The sequence below is a fragment of the Peromyscus maniculatus genome, chromosome 2 (assembly GCF_049852395.1).
Source record: "Peromyscus maniculatus bairdii isolate BWxNUB_F1_BW_parent chromosome 2, HU_Pman_BW_mat_3.1, whole genome shotgun sequence".
NCBI lineage: Eukaryota > Metazoa > Chordata > Mammalia > Rodentia > Cricetidae > Peromyscus > Peromyscus maniculatus.
This window is the reverse complement of record NC_134853.1, coordinates 39488808-39508972: the sequence shown is the minus strand read 5'-3', so window position 1 is coordinate 39508972 and position 20165 is coordinate 39488808. Positions and strand designations below refer to the sequence as shown.

Here is a 20165-nt window from a genome sequence, read left to right as displayed (position 1 = left end):
GTAGCCGGGCGGTGGTGGCGCATGCCTTTAATCCCAGCACTCGGGAGGCAGAGCCAGGATCTCAAGTGAGTCCCAGGAAAGGCGCAAAGCTACACAGAGAAACCCTGTCTTGAAAAACCAAAACAAAAAAAAAAAACCAAACAAACAAACAAAAAAAAGACCAGAGATTGCTGAAAAATGAAAATGGCCAGTTTCCATCTTCGCCCTTATGCTGTAGTGAGAAGATGGAGCTAATATTCTGGTAATAGATTAAAAATAATGTACTTACACTGATCTCCTAACTTCTGCTATGTGGCAGCATAATTTCTATTTTCTATTATAAATTACATACAAACTATGATGTTACTGTGTGCTGTGGAACAGGATGCTTACTTCAATAGTTTTCCTATGAAAAGGCAGACAGTGATATCTGGATTCCTGAATTTTCACAGCAGGAGAAAGGCTGATGCACAATTGCTTTAAATAGGTTGGCAATTTTAAGTTTGACTGTGGAATCTTTTTTTTTTTTTTTTTTTTTTTGTGGTTTTTCGAGACAGGGTTTCTCTGTGCAGCTTTGCGCCTTTCCTGGAACTCGCTTTGGAGACCAGGCTGGCCTCGAACTCACAGAGATCTGCCTGCTTCTGCCTCCTGAATGCTGGGATTAAAGGTGTGCGTCACCACCGCCTGGCTTGACTGTGGAATCTTAAGTACTAATTTAGCTTGAGAAATAATTACGTTTTACTTAAAAATGGTATTTGTGCATCTGGAGAGGAGGCTCAGAGGTTAAGAACACTGACTGCTCTTCCAGAGGTCCTGAGTTCAATTCCCAGCAACTACATGATGGCTCACAACCATCTCTACTGAGATCTGGTACTATCTTCTGGCATGCAAGTGTGCATGCAGGCAAGACACTATATACATAATATATAAATAAAATATTTTTTTCCGAGATAGGGTTTCTCTGTGTAGCTTTGGTGCCTGTCCTGGATCTCTCTCTGTAGACCAGGCTAGTCTCAAACTCACAGAGATCCTCCTGGCTCTGACTCCCAAGTGCTGAGATTAAAGGCATGTGCCACCATTGCCCGGTCTCATAAATAAAATCTTTAAAAAAATTAAAAATAACATTTATGTTGACTAAAATGTATTTGCTATTTGTATGTGTGTATGTAAGTGTAAGTGTGGTATATGTGCACACATCTGTATGGGTTTCATGCTTTTATGTGCTCTCACAGAGGAGACGTGTCCTGACCTAGCAACCATGCTCATCTTTATTCCTTGAACAAGGTCTCTTGTTGAACATGGACATGGGCTGGTGGCCAGCAAGACTCAGCAACCCTCCTGAGGGACAAAAGTGTGAAGTCACACACAGCTTTCCTGTGCGTTCTGGAGATTTGAACTTTGTCCTTGTGCTTTTCCATAAAGAACTTCAACATGTGCAGATTTTCTGTTTTAAAGACTTTATTATTTTTAATTGTGTGTATATGAGTGTGTATGGGGGTACTGGAGTTATAGGCAGGTGTGAGCCAGTGGCCATGGAGTTGGGAAACAAACTCTCCAAAAGCAGTAAGTGCTCTTAACTTCTGAACCATCTCTTCAGACCCCGATTTGTTACTTTAATAGAATGAACAGATAGTTATTTTTAAAACATACTATTTTAATTTCTAATGTAGTTAATATGAATAGTTTGGACACAAATATATAAAATATCTGTGGTTCCGGATAATTTTTAGGGTGTAGAGGGCTCCAAAGATCTCATCCTTTTGGTAACATAGCTGCCTCCTACCTGAAGATTGTACTATGCTTGCCTACAGATTCCAGAGTCCTCCTCACATTTACATTCCTTATCTTACTCAGCCACCCTTAAGCCTCTGACGTTGTCCACTCCCGTTCCTTTGATGTGATGACACCAGCCCTCTCCGGATCTTGCGACTTTCATGTCTTTTCAGTCCTCTGCTTACTCTTTCCCCTCACAAGGTTCCAACCTCGGTTTTCTTTTTACCTTATGCATGTCCCTGGGCCCTCCAGTCTTTAGCTCTAGTACTCAGTGTTTCTAAGTCTGGCTTTCTCTCATTGGCTTTGTGTCACCATTTCCAAGGCAGACTGACGCCCAGCAAGCATCCCAAAGGCAAAGTGCCAACTGAACACGTGAAATTTCCCCTCCTAAATTCACTCTTTGACTTACACGCATGCTTTGGTCAGTGATATTGTTACAAATTTATTTGGAAACTCAAGACAATAGCTCTTGAAGACAAGCTTGTGAAGTTATCTTTGGTGCCTTTTTTCCAATGTCCCTGTTCCCAATATGCAGTGGAGCTCTGGAACCGAGCGCAGCTTCCAGATGGCCCTCGTGTTTGTTCCTGGCTTTTCCTTCTCTTATTTATGCTCACTTCATCCTTTTCCTGGACTGCTAATCAGCTCACCTCCAATTTTCCTCCTAATTGCCCACTAGAGTTTCCTTTCAAGTCCACACAATTGCCATTGCACTTTGGGTATTTATAACTCTTCCAGTCTCCCTCCTGACCTGCAAGATAGCACCCATACTGCTAAACAGCTAGATGCACTTGGGGTCCTTTGATTTGCTGGGCTTTCAAGCTGTGTCTCCTGCCACCCCCAATTACATTGTTTCTCAGACATGCCTTTTGGCTCTGCTTCACTAGGTGGTTTCTGAATGCCTGTTCTCGCTGTCAGAGGATTCACCTCGAGTGTCTTTACCGTGCCTATTTGTTCCAAATCTCTTGTTAAAGTTCAGCTCCTTTCTGAGGCCTCCACCCTCTCAGCACAATGCTATTTGCTTGCCTACCCAGCCCCCAAAACTCAGTTCCCATCAGTTCCCATCAACCCTTATCATATCTCACCGTAATGTGGGTACTTGTTTGCCCGACTAATTCCCCTCTGGATTCTCAGCATTGGACTGTCTCCTCGATAATCACCTCTGGCCACACCCTCTGATAGGCATGCAACTTGATTAGTTGGGTGGGGCGTTCCTTTGCTTTCTCTCTGAGCCAGTTATAGACAGTCATCTCACTCCATTTCAGACATGAAGAATGATAGCCCTATCACAGAGTCCAAAGAACATCAAATAAGGATGCTAGTGATGCAGGTGAAATGAACTTTCCCTCTCACAGACAGCAGAGATTGTTGCTTAGACTCTTCTCATTTGCTTCCTGTCGTAGATGAGCAGTGTGACCCAAGGTTTAGGTGTGTGTGGGGGGTGGGGGGAGTGGAGATTCTGGGTGAAGAATTCATGGGGGAAAACGGAAAATCAGATTCGAGAACTGGAAAGAAAGCACCTAAGATGTGGGAAAATGTACAGAAATGGGACCAGTGAATAGTGGCTTTGCTGCCAACTGGGAGTTCTGGAAAAAGAAGCATGGCAGCATGCAGCTTCCAGTTCTTTTCAGAATTCAAGCTCAGGCAGGCGCTTGACATTGTCTCTAAAGTGTGTGTGCCCAGTGCACATGTTCACTTATGCCTTCCATGGAAGGAGTTTGGAGGGAGAAAGGCCCAGACCCCACATTAGAAGAGGAATGTGGAACACATACAGCTGATAACCCAGTTGAGGGGAAGCCACTCCAATAACAACAGGTCTGGTTGCAAATATTGGTGATATATCCATAGGCCTCATTATAATATTTGTTTTTCACCACCCAGGATATTTATATGGATTTTAACAACTCACAAATTCTTATTCTCACTCATGTCCAAGATCACAAACAACTCTCTCCCAAAGAAAACATGAGAGAACAATTCTGCTGGATATGGCAGCTTGTGCTTGGGGCCTGAGTCCTTGGAGAATGAAGGAGGATGATTGGGAGCTTGAGGCCAATGGGATACACAGTGAGATCCTGTCTGGAAAGACAGAAATCAGATAAAGAAGACAGAGCTATGCATTCAATCAGGGTTTTGTTTGTTTGTTTGTTTGTTTTGTTGTTTGTTTGTTTTTTTTTTTAGCAGAAGGTGGCAAGATGATTCATCCACTAAAGGCGCTTACTACAAAGCCCTGAGTTTAATCCCCAGGACCCACATGGTGGGAGGAGGTTTCCTCTGACCTCCACACACAGGCACTCACACACGTGTGCCCATTTCTCTCTCTCTCTCCCTCTATCCGCGCCCCCCCCTCTCTCTCTCTCTCTCACACACACACACACACACACACACACACACACACACACACACACACACACAAAGTGAAAAGAATTGCAGCAAACATAGCTTTCAACCCCTTCATTTAAAACAAAAATGCCAGGCAGTGGTGGTACACACCTTTGATCTCAGGCAGAAGCAGGCTGATCTCTGTGAGTTTGAGGCCAGCCTGGTCTACCGAGTGAGTTCCAGAACAGCCAGGGCCACACCAAGAAATCCTGTCTCCAAAAACCAAAACCAAACAACCAACAAAACAAACAAACAAAAACACCCTTCATTTTTATGATGGCTTTTCGAGAACTGTAGGTTTTATATTGAATAAAATGGATTCAAAAACTGAAGACTGTTATGTGATAACACTTAAATGACATGCATTACTGCTTCGCCTCTACCTATACTTACCTACTGTTAGAAGATTACCCATGCTTCATCATTTGAAAGTCAAAGGAACTGGGCCGGGCGGTGGTGGCGCACGCCTTTAATCCCAGCACTCGGGAGGCAGAGCCAGGCGGATCTCTGTGAGTTCGAGGCCAGCCTGGGCTACCAAGTGAGTCCCAGGAAAGGCGCAAAGCTACACAGAGAAACCCTGTCTCGAAAAACCAAAAAAAAAAAAAAAAAAAAAAAGTCAAAGGAACACAAAAAAGCTGTGTATTTTGCAAAGACATAAACTAATAATCCCTGATTCAACGTTCTCTCCCATCTGTTGTTAATGCCTGTAGGAAAATCCTGTTCATCTAGATATCATCAAGTCAGAATTGCTTCTTTCTTGTTTTCCAGTTGTCTGTAAATACCAGACTATCCTATGGGTATCTGGAACCAAGAAGTTTCTATTATTCAAATAAGATTTTGTCAGCTCTGTACAACTCTTCTTCAGCAGGGAGATGGATTTATGGGCAGAAAATAGAGGTAAAAACATGTTGGCCAAATGTAGTGCTTGGTTTATCATTTTCCCATCATTTGTTGTCTTTAACATTAACCCTCTGTCCAAATCTCTCAAATCTTTTGCCATGTAACTGCAGAGTCCCCAAGCATGAAAGTAAAGGAGACATCTGGGCTGGTTCCAGTTTGCAGCTCAAGACACCCGAAGGCCAGAGAGCTGTCCTCAGCACTCCCGGAGAAGAGCACCAGTGGAACTTAGTGTCCCAGCTCCAGCCAGCCTGCCACATCCACCCCACCCTTCCTGTACATTGCAGGCCAAACTACACGTGCTTAAGAAAAAGTGGTGTTGGTGGCCATAGCAGAAGGACACACTCAACGGTCCTCTCTCTCTAACACGTACTTGCATGCAATGAAAGCAAGAAGACAGCTGGGCAGGGTGAAACAGCCTCACAGGTACACAGTTCCACCTCTCCGTGAGAATCAGACCTCATACTGCCTGCTTGGCTTCCTCTTCCAGTGGAGACTTTGAGAAAGTTGTAGAATGGGGCAGTGATTGGACCTCTCTGATCTTTGCAATGGGATTTCTATGATAATTAAGTGAGCTTAAGCATTGACACATAGGCAGCATATGTGTGTTAACTGTTCCAGAAAGATCTTCACACAATTTGGCAGCACCTGATATGTCAGATGAAGTTATTGGTCCTTAAAGACACTTTCTTGTCATGAGCTCTTTCTAGAGGATACTCACTTTTCAGATTCTAACTAGGTCACATGTCACTTAGACACCATCAAATTGTCATTTCAGTACAACTGTAAGAGGTCCATAAAGAAACCAAATCAATAGTACATCTTTCCTGAGGCTGCTGGAAGGATGACAGACACTCAGACCAAGCGTGCTTACCAAAAGCAGTCCATGATCTTTCAAAAACATTAAGTGGGTTCTACTTGGGAGAAACCAGCAAAGGAGAAGCTCCTCTGGTACTACAAAAACATCAGTCTAGGCTTGATGATGCCCAAGGAGGCCCCTGAGGGCACCTACATAGACAAGAAATGCCCTTCACTCCATCCAAGGTCAAATCTTGTCTGGTGCTGTGACCAAGATGCAGGACCATTGTCATCTACTGGGACCATCTGCACTATGTCCAGAAGTACAATCGCTTTGAGAAGTGCCACAAGAGCATGTCTGTGTACCTTTCCCCTGTTTCAGGGATGTACAGATTGGCTACATTGTCACTGTGGGAGAGTGCAGGCCCCTGAGCAAGACATCGTGCTTCAATATGCTGAAGGTCACCAAGGCTGCCAGCACTGAGATGCAGTTCCAGAAGTTCTGAGAGGACATGGGTGACTCCCCAGAACAAATAAAGTTCTTTTCCAACTTAAATAAAGTAACAATAACAACAACTACTACTACTTTTTAGGACTGTAGGGAGTCAACTCAAGGAACTCCAGAATTTTTCAAGTACAAGACACCTCTGCAGTCTAGAAACAAGGAAAAGGAGTTACTCCACTCCCATCAGTATTCTGGCCTCCATTAACTGAACCTGAGAAGAGACCAACCTTTGAATCAGTTTGAAAGAAAAAGACTCAGAAGTCAAGGAGAACTCTCAAAATTATCCAAAGACCTTCCTGTGCTCTTTATCTCCTAAGGCAGCATTCAGGGGGTCCGAAGGGTTTGTTTATCAGTGCTGCTATTCCTAATCAACCAGGGTGTGTGCCTTTTAGAGAAGCATGCAAATCAACAAGGCTATACATAGAACAGAGTGATTTGCTCAGCAGTCCCCACAGAGAACAGGCACACAGATTGACCAAAGAAAGGAAGTGCCGTGTTTCCCTGTTTTCTTACTTGTAGGCATGCAATGCATATGCTCTTTACAGCTGGTTGGCTATTCAAATAAACACTGACAAACCTTAACGCTCATTACAAGGGCTTGGTAGTCCACTATTAGTGAGAATGCCATATTACACATGTTATGCTAAATGTTATTTAGAAATGGAATGTTTAAAGGAATCACAAATTTAAACTCAAAAAGAATTAGAAAAAATAAAATATAATTCCTATATAATTTGAAAACCATACATTAACTACTGAATTCACTTGAACAATGTCCCAAACCATGGATTAGCAGGTATTTGTGAAATGCTAATGGCTTTCTCATATTTCCTTAATGATGTTATAATTGCCTGTGGAAATACAGAAAGCCACTTCCCATCTGCCCAACACAAACATGTCACCTCCTGTTTTTCATTTCCTCACAGTACCAATTACCGCTTCTCAATATTTTCTAGGCAGGTTCAGTCCTAAAGTCAGAGTTGTTGATTATTGAGTTTCTGTCTTCAGGATTATCTCATAGGCTGATATCTCTGTGTGTAAGGAAACAAGGCAAGCTGCCCTGCTGTCTGTCGAGGAAGTCCAAGGGTGCTCGCTCGCTCGCTCGCTCGCTCGCTCGCTCGCTCGTGTGCCTTGGCTTTTTCTGATTCCCTCTCAAGTACCTTTGAAACGGGTCATGCAGAGTCCTGGTGAAGGTCTGCCCAGGTTCTCTGCCAACCAGGGACCATCTTCTCCCTTTCTCTCTTTCTTAAATCTGTACGCAAATCTGCAGGGAGACAAAGGACTTTCTTTGCAGGGAAGCTTTAGGAGAGACCCCCTTCTGGCTTACTGCTGAGATAACCCTATGCAGAAGTCCATTAGATCATTACCTGGCTCTTAAAGTGAATTGATAGTAAGCGCATGACATTCCTGAGATGCAAAATTTCAGGCATTACTCCTGTGAGCCATGTCTCTAGATACTGTCCCCATCTCTGGTGGAGACAGACCACTTGCTGGCTTGTCCTGGTTCCCAGTTCCCACTATAATACTTACTTTTTGAGTAATAGATTTCCAGATACCATTATGATTTAGGCAGTTCAATTATTCTCATCATCTTCTGGCACATTTTGATTCTATCTCATTCTACAAAACAATTCTGAGTCTCACCTTGAGCAAAGCCCTTTCTGAAATAACTCCAGGGTGATCCAGGAAGAGACGCCGCACGCATGCGCACTTCTGCTCCGCTGCTGCGTGTCAAGGATGTACAGACGTAGTCCCTTGGAATTTACAAACTCTTAAGAGGACTGGGAACAGGTCTTCTCATCTCTTCATTCAGCAGGGACCCTTCTGAAATGAATGTGTGCCTGGTTACAGGGACACACTCTGGTCTTCTCCTGAGCGTCTAAGTAGGAGGTCCAGCTAGACACTAAGCAGATAGTGTGTAAGAGCAGGCTGAGCTCTTAATCCGAGGATCAAAATCCAAATATTCCACAATCCAAAACTGCTGAGCACTGGGAAGAAGCTACAAGTGGAAAATTCCTTCCACATATGATCTCATGTGAGAGGTTGCAGTTAAGGTGCACTACACTGTAAGTACTACATAAAATTACCTTCAGGCTACATATGTATGTGGTACATATGTATATGAATGTTGTGTTTAGAATGAATTCACATACTGAATGCATCTTACTATATATATGCCATTATTTCAAAATCTGGACTCTGAAATACATCTAGTTCCAAGCATTCAGATAAAGGATCCTTAATATTAGATTACAATCTTCTCAGAGTTGTTCTTGCTCCCTGGACTCTGGCAAATAGGTTTCTATTCATTAGGTTGCCCATAGCCTGAAACTAGAGGTGGAACTTAGCTCTCCTCTCACTGGAGTATCCTTCCCCACACATACCTTCTAAATCCTGCCATTCCCATCCCTCAGATTTATCCATTATTCTTTATTTGTCCTGGTGCTGTGTAATGTCAGCAATTATAATACTTCCTGGATTAGACTAAGAACTTCAGTGACCTTTCTCCTGGTGCCACTTAGTGCCTACTGCCAATGTCTCCACAAGGCATCGTCTCCCGATTACCCCAGGAGTCACTTGATTATTGAGTTGGTTTGGCTAGGGCTGAGAGAGGAGAAAATGTAATCCCTCTTGTACAGGGATTGTCTCAGCTTGTGGTCTAAATTGCCCCATGAAATATCAGTCATGTGGAAAACTGGCCAGGAACACAGCTCTGTCTACTGGTTTGCCAGCCAGTGGAATCCAGCCTGGAGCAACTGGTGACCATGTGGCCACAGCAAACTTCTGGCCTGCTGGAGATGGGCAGAGAGGACATGGACACTTGAATCCAGCTTTCTTCCAACCAGCTCTCCTCTAGTCTTTTCAAAACCCCAACTCTTTGTTCCTTAAATCAATTTGAGGTTTGTTTGTTTTAACCTTCCAAACTGGAGACTTTATTGTCTACAGAAGCGTAGAAACTTTGATGGCCAGGCTTCTCCCTGACCTTTGAAGACTGTAACCTTCTCTAACCTCTGGATGAGAACATTGCACCAAGTGTCTCTTTTTCTGGAATTCTTTCCCACTGCTTTGTTGAATAACTTTGATTCATTCTTCAAGAGCAACACCTGAAAATGCACCCTGGCTTCTATTGACCCTCATACCACATATACCACACACTAGCTGTCTGCATACTTGTTGGGGACTCCCCCATCAGACTGCAGTCCCTCTGACATTGGAGTCACACCTTTTGTTGTTACAACTCAAGACCTTGTATCCATCCATTCTTGTACATTAAGGAGCAACTCAAGTCTCATAAATATAAGATAAGCGATTGTCTCAATTTACTTTAAAATGTGATTTCTATGTGTCTTAGTTAGGGCTACTATTTGCTGTGATAAAACACCATGACCAAAAGCACCTTGGGGAGAAAAGGGTTTATTTCACTCACACTTTGATATAACAGTTCATCAAAAGCAGTGAGAGCAGGAACTCAGGGAACAGGGAAGGAACCTAGAGGCAGGAGCTGATGCAGAGGCCATGGAGGAATGATGCTTACTGGTTTGCTCCTTGTGGCTTGTTCAGTCTGCTTTCTTACGGAATTCAGGACCACCAGCCCAGGGATGACACCACTCACAATGGACTGGGCCCTCCCCCATTGGTCACTAATTAAGAAAATGTCTTACTAAACATGGTATGTACTCACTCATAAATGGATATTAGCTGTAAAGTAAAGGATAGCTAGGCTACAATCCACAGCCCCAGAGAAGCTAGGTAACAAGGAGGGGGATGGAGGTGTGAGAACATGAAGGATCAGGTTGAGTGGATTGGGGGCAGGAAGAATGGGGAGAATAATGAAAGAGGTATCTTGGTTGAGAGAGGCATTTTGGGGTTAGGGGAAAATCTGGTGCCAGGGAAACTCCTAGGAATCCACAAGGATGACCCCAGCTAGGACTCCTAACAATAGTGGAGAGGGTACCTGAACTGGCCTTTTCTTATAATCAGATTGGTGACTACCCTAATTGTCATCAGAGAGCCTTCAAACAGTAACTGGCAGAAGCAGATGCAGAGATCCACAGGCAAGCACTGGGCCGAGCTCTGGGAGTCCTGTTGAAGAGAGGAAGGAGGGATTGCATGAGCCAGGAGAACCCACAAAGGAGCTCACCAACCCTGGACTCACAGCTAGGGAGCCTGCATGGGACTGACCTAGGCCCTCTGCATGTAGCTTGGTCTGTTTGGAGGGCTCCTAGCAGTGAGATCAGGACCTATCCCTGTCGCTTTTGGGAATCCATTCCCTATGCTGGGTTGCCTCGCCAGCCTTGATACAGGGGGAGGAGCTCAGTCCTGCCTCAACTTGATGTGCTTGCTTTGTTGACTCTTGTGGGAGGCCTTATCTTTTCTGAATGGATATGGAGGAGAAGTGAATGGGAGGGGGTAGAAGAGAGGCGAGGAGGGAGAGGAAAGTGTGGCTGGTATGTAAAATAAGTAAAAAAAAAAAAATGTAATAAAAAAAAGCCTTACAGGCTTGCCTACAGCCCATCTTATGAAGGCATTTTCCTCACCGAGGTTCCCTCTCAGATGACTTCATTTTTCATTTTGTCAATGATTTCTGAAGACCGCCCATCAGCCTTAGCCACTCTTGTTAGGGACTCTTGTTTTGACTGTGAGTCATTCTAGTGAGTCTGAAACCTGCTTCACCATGGTTTAATTTGCATTTCCCTGGCCCGTTATAAGGATGCGCATTTTTTTCCCTGTGTTTTGATGATTCTTGTATCTTCTTTAGAGAAATATCTTTTCAGATTGTGTGTGTGTGTGTGTGTGTGTGTGTGTGTATGTGCACATATGGAGACCAGGGGACCACTCCTCTATCACTCTCCACCTTAGTTTCTGAAATGGTCTTTCACTGAACCTGGAGTTCACTAACTCAACCAGACTGGCAGCCAGTGAGCTCTAGGGGTCCTCCTGGCTGTGTATCCCCAGCCCCAGCATGACAGATGTGTGCTGCCATACGTGGATTTTTATGTGAAGAATGAGGATATTGCTTATTTGGCTGAGAAAGGATAATTTCTCCTAGCATTGTCTTAGCACCCTCACATAAAAACAAGTGGCCATAAATGTATTTCTCTTGTCTGTTTTACTTCACAGTCCTCATTTCTGTAGCCAGTTAGTAAATTCTGAAAGTTTTGGAATTCAAACGTATAAGTCCTCCAATTTTTTCATTGTTTCTAAGATCATCTGGCTTCTCTGGGTCCCATGAATTTGCACATAAATTTTAGGTTCTGCTTGTACACTTGTATAAATAAATTAGCTGAGATTTTAGGAGGGTGTCTCAGTTCCTTTTCATGTTGCTGTGATAAAATACTCTGACAAAAAGTAACTTAAGAGAGAAAGCGATATTTTAGCTCACAACTCAAGGTCCAGTCCATCATGGCAGAGAAGTGTGTGTCAGGAGCTTGAAGCAGCTGCTCACATCTCACCCACTGCCAAGCAGCAAAGAGGGCTGGGTCCTCACTCGCCGGTCCTCTCCATTGTGTGCAGTCAGCATCCCTGCCCAGAATGCTCTTGACCACATTAACGTGAATCTTTCCGTATCAGTAACTGTAGCAAAGATGATCTCCCCATGCACATGTTCAGGTGATTCTAGAGCTGTCAAATTGACAGTTAACACAAACCATCAGAGGTTCATGAATCCGTAGACCCCTTTACCTAACATTTCCATCTATAGTACTGAATATTTTGACTAAAAGACCTGAGCTATGCTTTCCTTGTTTAGCTGATCTCAGACAGCAATGCTTTACAGTCTCCACTGTATTTTCACTTATTTACTAAATGCATTTGTAAATGTTTTCCTATCACTGGTGTTTTAGTGTTGTAATAGCTGTTTTATAATTTCTTTTCAGGATTCTGTATTGCTGTTATAGAGAAATATAATTTTTTTTTAAAAAAATCTTATACCTTGTAATTTTATAAACTCACTTACTATCTGGTAGATTTTGAAGATGTACTAATTCTGTTTTTGAAATAATAAATTTTAGGTATTTAATGTGCTATTGAACAAGGTCTTGGGACTCAGAAGAGCCTGGGATGGCCTTGGGAGGTTCCACCATTAATGTTTTGTTTTAAATATCTAAAGTCCTCATTTTTTTTAGGGAATGAGAAACTAAAAATGCAGTTTTAGAATTGTTTCTGAGGCCAGCTAAAAATATCTAGGTCCACTAGTGGCATGTAGACAAAGGAGGAGAGGAATTTGGAAGTGTCTATCTCCATTTCCTCCTGATTTTTTCATTGCTGACATTCCTTCTGCTCCTGCAGAGCAGGCTCCAAGGCTGCACACTGTATTGTAGCTTGCTCTCAACTATGGGGGTGCTCCACAGTCATCAGGTATGTTCTGATGTCAGAGGTCTTTCTTGTTTCCTTTGGATGCAGTCCAACACTGGATAAGGATGTGTCTGCCCAAAGTGACTTCCCGCCTCCTGGGACTGGCCAGCTACTGAGTTTCACAGATAACACAGATCTTTATACTCTAGTCTTGGGTCCAAATGGTATGTGTTGTACGATGCACACTGTGCCAGTGTCTGTGTGGAAACCAATCAAAACATTTTGATTAAAACTTGTGGGTTCCAGAAACAACTAAGAATTGTTTTTATAGGAAGTAGGTACATAGTGAAATTTCTTTCTTCCTTTAAAAAAAATGACCCTTATTTTTTGATTTCTTACTAAGAATCAATCAAGAATTGTAATTCTAAATATATGTAGCTACCTTTAAGTCTCTATATATGAGAAAGCATGATTTTCATATTGTAAAGAGCCATTTTAGTGGTCAGCAATTGATCTATGTCTTCTGTCAGTGAGTCATATGGAAAGAAAAACATTCTTAGACCTTTTGGAAAAATAATTAAAATAATTATATTAGTAACAGTGGTGTATTCACTAAAGCCATTTCATGTACCCACCAACCAAGTCATCTAAAAATATGTTGACTTTTCTCTAGATGAAGCTTGATTGCCCTAAGTCCTTAATTTAAGTTGTGGCATAAACCATTCTTTCTGTCAAAGTCATTGTTCCAAGAGCTGAAGGGTTGGCCCAGCGGTTAAGAGCACTAGTGGCTCTTCCAGAGGACCAGGGCTCAATTCCCAGCACCCACATGATGGTTCAGAACTATCTGTAGCTCGGGCTTCAGGGGATCCACCATCCTCTTCTGACCTCCACAGGCACTGCATACATGTAGTGTACAGACATACTTGCAGGCAAAACACCCATACACATAAAAATAAAATAAATTTTAACTAAAAAAAAATATATACTATTTTGGCCAGCCAGTGGTGATGCATGCTTTTAATCCCAGTACTCAGAAGACAGAGGCAGGAGGATCTCTGTGAATTTGATGCCAGCCTGATCTACAGAGCAAGTTCCAGTTTTGCCAAGGCTAGTTCACAGAGAAACCCTGTCTTGAAAAACAACAACAAAATACTATTTTGAAACAGAAAAGGACTTTGGTTGTATTGTTAAAACCAACAAAGACCTATAGAACAAACCAATTGTGGGAGCATTTTTCTGATGCTCCACCTCATCATCAGGACCTCGAGTGCCCTTTTCATAATAGGGATCTTTTTATTACACCATTCACTGGAAATCAACATGATTTCCTCTCACAACTATAAACCTTAAACTAATTTACTAAATATGAAAATTATTAGTTATTCAAAGACCTAACTTTATAGGCTGTGACCTGTGCTTTGAGAGAACATGAAGTTGTGCCCTCTCTGACTATTTAAGTCAAGCCGAGGCAAGGCACTCATGTTATGTAGATGGACTGTTGTGGGGAGCAGGACCCACACAATGGGACACCAACGCTTGAGATGGTCACAGAGCATCACAGCTGGGAGAGATGCTCTTGAAAACCTTTTAAGTTCTAGAACTCTGCACACATCTCTGAGAGGCAGGCTTCCTGATTGCTGCTTTATTTGGGGGCATGACAAACTGTCTTGTGCAGGGCTGTCCCTGTTTAGGCTGGTCTAGGAAGCTCAGCAGAGCAGATATCCCACCCAGCACCCAACACTTGCTCCACCCCATGCTAGCTTCTGCCTGCTTGTCATCTTGGCAGGATCTCTCTATAGCAACTGTCCTCCTCCCTGTGGCTTTCCAGATTTCTCAGTGCTTTCAGGGAAGCGAAATGTGATCTCCATAGGAACCTCTCTTTTGAGAGGTAGAACTACCTTCTGACTAGTGTCCTCCCCCATGAGTATCAGACTTTCCACCTCATCTGTGTTCCTCCCTGCTTCTGACCCCTGTCGTACTTCTGTGGCCCTGACATCTCTTAATCCCTGCTGCTGTCACCACCTTAGCCAAAGTAGCCCCATTTAAACCTCCTGGACACATAGACATTGCTCCATGTTACTGGGCTCAAGGGAGGTCTCTGGTAGCAGGAATCTTATCACCTGGCATGCTGAGAGTGCACTTTGGCTTGGTCAGGCTGGCAATGATCTGAGACTTACTAAGAGAAAATAGCTAACACAGTAGAGAATGCACACTGGGGGGTGGAAATTGGTCACATTCTCTCTGTCCCTGATTGACAACAAAGCCATCACTAATGTATTTGAAACATACTTCTTTTTAGAGGTATTTTAAATATATTTTATTTATCCTTTGAGAATTCCATACATGCATATTACAGTTTTATTCACCTCCCATTCTTCTCTTAATTCACAAGCCTTCCCAACCTGCATGAGTTTGCCCAGCCTCAGGAGTTAGGGCCTGGATGAATGAAGGCTTCAAGGAAGCAAAGGAGGCAGGTAAGCCAGTTGTGTCCCGGGTCAACCTCTACGGGCTTTCTATGCACCTGTGCTGGCCCTGCCTGCTCGGGCTCCAGGTGGAGTTACTCATTCTCCTGCTGATATGTCTGCTTTTTTTAAGGCATCCCCTCCAAAGGATGGCTGAGGGTAACAGAATTATTTGAAAATTTCCTGGGCTGGGTTAGATGCCGGGGTTTACACAAGTACATCGGAAGGCCAGTGCTGGTTTTACAAGATCTCGATAGAGAGACAACCACTTTAAAGATGAGAGGCTCAGAGTGATTTCCCCTGGGCCACTTGTATAAGCAGCAGGGCCAAGATGTGGTACTCTACAAGTTCAAACCTTGTGCTCTCATTAGCTGTGTAATGATATGCAACCTCTTTTGCTGGCTCCTCTACCCTGATCAATTCCATTTTTGCATAAATTAGCCAGAGTTGATTGCTGTAGCTGCCACTCTAAGAATGTGTATTATACTCATAACAGTGGAGGCATTGTATGTAGATAAAGCACTCCACAGTTCATAGAGGACTACACCCTGAGCAATCAAGAAGCAACTGTTTTAGAACATAACTAGTGGTAGAACATGTACAAGTCTACTATCCCTTATCTATAATTCCAAAATCCAGTCAGCTCTAAAACTATGGGTAAAACCCAGCCTAACTGGAGTCATGGCTACTCAGAATCTGTTAGTCCAGACTGTATATTGCTTTTGCAAGATTCAATGAGATGTGACTCCTGCAGTGTCATGATCGTCCCAGAGTAACAGGTTTGGAGCTTTGTCCATTTGCCTGAGCCTACTGACCTGTACCCATGGTTACCCACCGTGGGTGTCCCTGTCCCTAAGCAACAGTGTCTTTTATTGATTGGCAGTAGGTGGAAGCTATGTTCTCTCCCTCAGGCAGGCTCATACATCTTGGGCTAAGTCCTGCTAAATGCAGATGCACATAGTAAGAAAATGAAAAGTCATACCTTCTGTTCCAACATGCTATGGAAAACTTCCTCTCTGCACTCCAAAGAGCATTCATTCAACAGCCAGTCTACTTTTGATGAAGACCATGTGCACTAAATGGATGCTTTGGTAGGTCCATGATCCCTCAAGTAAAATTCTAAAACAACAAAAATCAGGGACTGCAAATTACAGCAATTTTACAATCTACCAGACAGTGGGAAATGGATGTTAAGGTCTCTTCAATTTCACTTATTTTCTTAGTGAAAATAATCACATTTGTGCTCACATTTCAATGTCTGCTTGCAGGGTACTGTACCAAAGACCTCTCTAAGATATGAACATGCAGTTCATTGTTTCTATAATAGGCCTAAAGGCTTTGAAATAAGAATTTGAATCCTGTAATATGCCAGTTATCTTGGCATATGGCTGCACTCTGGAGCCTGATACAAGAGGATCTCAGGCTTGAAAGTCAGCCTGGGCTGCACAGCAAGACCTTGTCTCAAAACAGTAATGCAACACCACCACCAAGTTCTTGTAACTTATTTATGCAGGTGCTTGAGGTACACTTATTAGTGTATGGAGAGCATGACTTTTGCTAACAAAAGCATTGTTTGTGGAGGCTAGAGGTGTAGCTTAGCTGTTAGAGTGCTGCAGCATGTTTGAAGCCCTGGGTTTAATCCTCAGTACTTCTAAACCAGGCCCAGCAGTACATGTAGATCTCAGGATATACAGGCAGGAGGATCAGCAGTTCAAAGCCATCCTTGGCCAGCTGAGCTCAAGGCAAGCCTGAGATACAAGTGACCCTGTGACAAAAAACAAAATAGTATTCAAGGAGTGAGGAAGAAGCTCCATGGTGAACACTTGCCTAATGTGTGAGGCTCTGGGTACTCATCCCAGCAGTACTCTATTTAACATACTTTATTCTAAACAGTAAGTATATCTGGTGTATATATTATTGATACAGTACTTTCTAGTCATTTCAAAAGTGAATTTTCTGACACTCGGAGTGGCTAACCAACCACCTTGGCTTTGTAGATATATGTAGTTTAAACAGAAATAATCATTTACAAACATTTTTACAACATCATATATTCAGTGTAGAGTCGTTTTAAATTTTACTTTAAACTTGCCTATATTTTAAAATGAAAAGATTCATTCAAGCATAACAGTGATGACTAAACCCCACTCACAGAGAAAGAATTCAGGCAGCAGGATTGAGAATTGGCTTACCTGAGCTATGTAGGGAGACCCTATCTAAAAAGAAAGATGCAAAGACACAAAGAGACAAAGAAAGATATTAGAAAACCCTAAACATCATCGAAACTGCATTTGAAAACGTTTTTCATTAGTGAAGAAGCATTGCTAACTCCCTCTCCAGTTTCCTTTCCTTGTCCCTTGGCTGTTAAGGTGGTTCAGCTGTGGCCACTGTGCACAAACACCACGCCAGCAGGGCCACTCAGTATTGTGACTGAGACGATGTCTATGTTGAGTTTCTTAAACTGACACCCCCAAAGTATGAAATGACATAAAAATCCACACATATTTCAGGAACATATTTGAGTTTTCTGAAGTTCTAAGAACTCTGCTTTGGAAACTGTGAGGCAGTTCTGTCATATGTGAAAGCCCAAAGGAGCCTCAGGTCTAACGCCAAGGCATGTATCTTAAGATCTCCAAGCGGATGGACTTGGTCTAACCACAGTGGGGGAAGAATCAAATTATACTTGTTATTCCATGGATGCTCAATAAATTGCCAGAGATGAGTGGAAGTGAATTCAGGTGACATTTTAAAGCAAGCCAATTAGTGTGTTTGCTTGGAATTAAGTTTATCTGAAATGAGAAACACCACCTTTTGTTGATTGAGGGGAAATCTCTGAAGATAATGTCTTTATTGTATTCCATGGATTTATGTAAAACATTTTGCTTATCACATCCACTTATTTCTGATTTAGTGACATAAAGCTCTGGTGCACTTTTTTTTTTAAATTAAGAATTTTTTTATTCATTTTACATAGCAACCACAGATCCCCTTCTTTTCCTCCTCCCCCCCCCCCAAGCCTTTCCCCCTACCCACACCCCATTCCCTCTTCCGACAAGGTAAGGCCTCCCGTGGGGAGTCAGCAGAGCCTAGTACGGTCAGTGGAGGCAGATCCCAGCCCCTCCCCCTGGATCAAGGCTGTGTGAGGTGTCCCCCCATAGGTAGTGGGCTCCCCAAAGCCGGCTCCTGCGTATGATGCACTTTATGTCATAGGGTGCTCTGCCTGGCGCTGTTTCAAAAGTGGGGAGGCAACGGTTCTTTTGGAGAAACTGCACTTGAAAGGTGGACAGGAGAGGACAGCAGCCTCTTTCTGTCACCACAGACTCTGAAAGTAGGTGAAGAACTTGTCTCTGCTTCCAAGAAACCTGAAAGTTTCTTGCAATCTACATTCACAAAAGTGGGTGTAGGAATAAGGTAAGGCTTCAGAGACCCCTGGGGTCAGTGTTGGGCTCGGTACTCTGGGACATTTCTCACACTATCCTAAGTGCATCAAGGCTGTGAAGAGCTGAGTGCACACGTGAGATGAGGAGGGTCACTGGCTTCAGGGCTTCTCGACAGCCCCCAACTCTTCACCCTGAGAACATTATGAAAGACAACAAAATTAAACCACGTTTAGTGGAATTCCTTAGAAGACTCAGTTGCTCTGCAGCAAGTCAAGTCACTGAGGAGTGAGTGTTCAGTGTTCTGTGGAGAGGAAGTAGGGGGCTTTCTAAATGTTGCCAATTATTGAGATTTCTTTTACCTTTTATTATATAATAAAACTTGGAGACAAATATAAAGATAAAAACCCGAGACAGTTACAACAACTTCGATACACACTGTCACCGTCAGCTTTCCAGCTTGAAAGGGGCCATGAAACTTGAGCATCCATTTGCACTGGTAATTCTGGTTGTACATGTTAACTTTCACCACCACTATCTTTTTGTTTTGTTTTTGTTTTTTTGAGACAGTGTTTCTCTGTGTAGCTTTGTGCCTTTCCTGGAACTCACTCTGTAGACCAGGCTGGCCTCGAACTCACAGAGATCCACCTGCCTCTGCCTCCCGAGTGCTGGGATTAAAGGTGTGTGCCACCACCGCCCAGCTCACCACCACTATCTTAAGTACATGGTACCACAAACAATTTAAGGATTTTTATATAGCATGAAACCATTCTAGTTTGAACTAATACAAAAAATCATATTATTACAAGTCCCAATTTTGTCTTCCAAATTGGATTTCTGTTTCTTTGCTTGCACTAAATAATGGCATTGTGTTTATTTGCCTAATTACAATCTCTCTGTGGTATCACACCACAAATAAAAATAAAGCAGAGTCAAGCCATTATGTTCAATATATAATATTACTTTAATGTGTAAATTGTGAAAGTAAATCAGTTTTGAAAATATCCCAGTTCTCAACATAACAATCAATTATGTACACACACACACACACACACACACACACACACACACACACTTATATAATTTAATTTACCATGGATTGAGACTGACTGACACCTGTATTACGGTAACACAAGAGATACACATATTATGCATTTCTGTCTCGTCATTCACCTTATGTTTTGTCAACAACAACCTACCTGGAGCCAGTAGATCCTCCTGTAATTCTATTTCCTTGCAAGAATTAATGAAAACACTAAGAATCCTTCAGTGTTCCCAGATACTTTTTTTCCTTAGGTAGATTCAAGAGGGAAGTGATGCATCTGTGACCACGAGGGACAACATGGACAGGACAGACAGACAGCAGGGACAGGACAGAGAGACAGCATGGACAGGACAGACAGACAACACGGACAGGGAAGATAGACAGTATGGACAGGACAGACGGAAAGCATGGACAGGACAGACAGAGAGCACGGACAGGACAGACGGACAGGATAGACAGACAGACAGCATGGACAGGACAGACAGACAGGACGGGCAGGACAGAGGGACAGCATGGACAGTACAGACAGAAAGCACGGACAGGACAGATAGACAGCACAGACAGGACAGAGAGAGAGACAGCAGGGACAGGACAGACAGACAGTATAGACAGGACAGACGGAAAGCATGGGAAGGACAGACAGAGAGCACAGACAG

At 43.0% G+C, this 20165-nt stretch overlaps 1 pseudogene; it reads left to right on the top strand.

Annotated features, from left to right (window-relative positions):
• The first annotated feature begins 5176 nt into the window (after positions 1 to 5176).
• Positions 5177 to 6553, top strand: LOC102927186 (small ribosomal subunit protein uS17 pseudogene; annotated as a pseudogene).
• The last annotated feature ends 13612 nt before the right edge of the window (positions 6554 to 20165 follow it).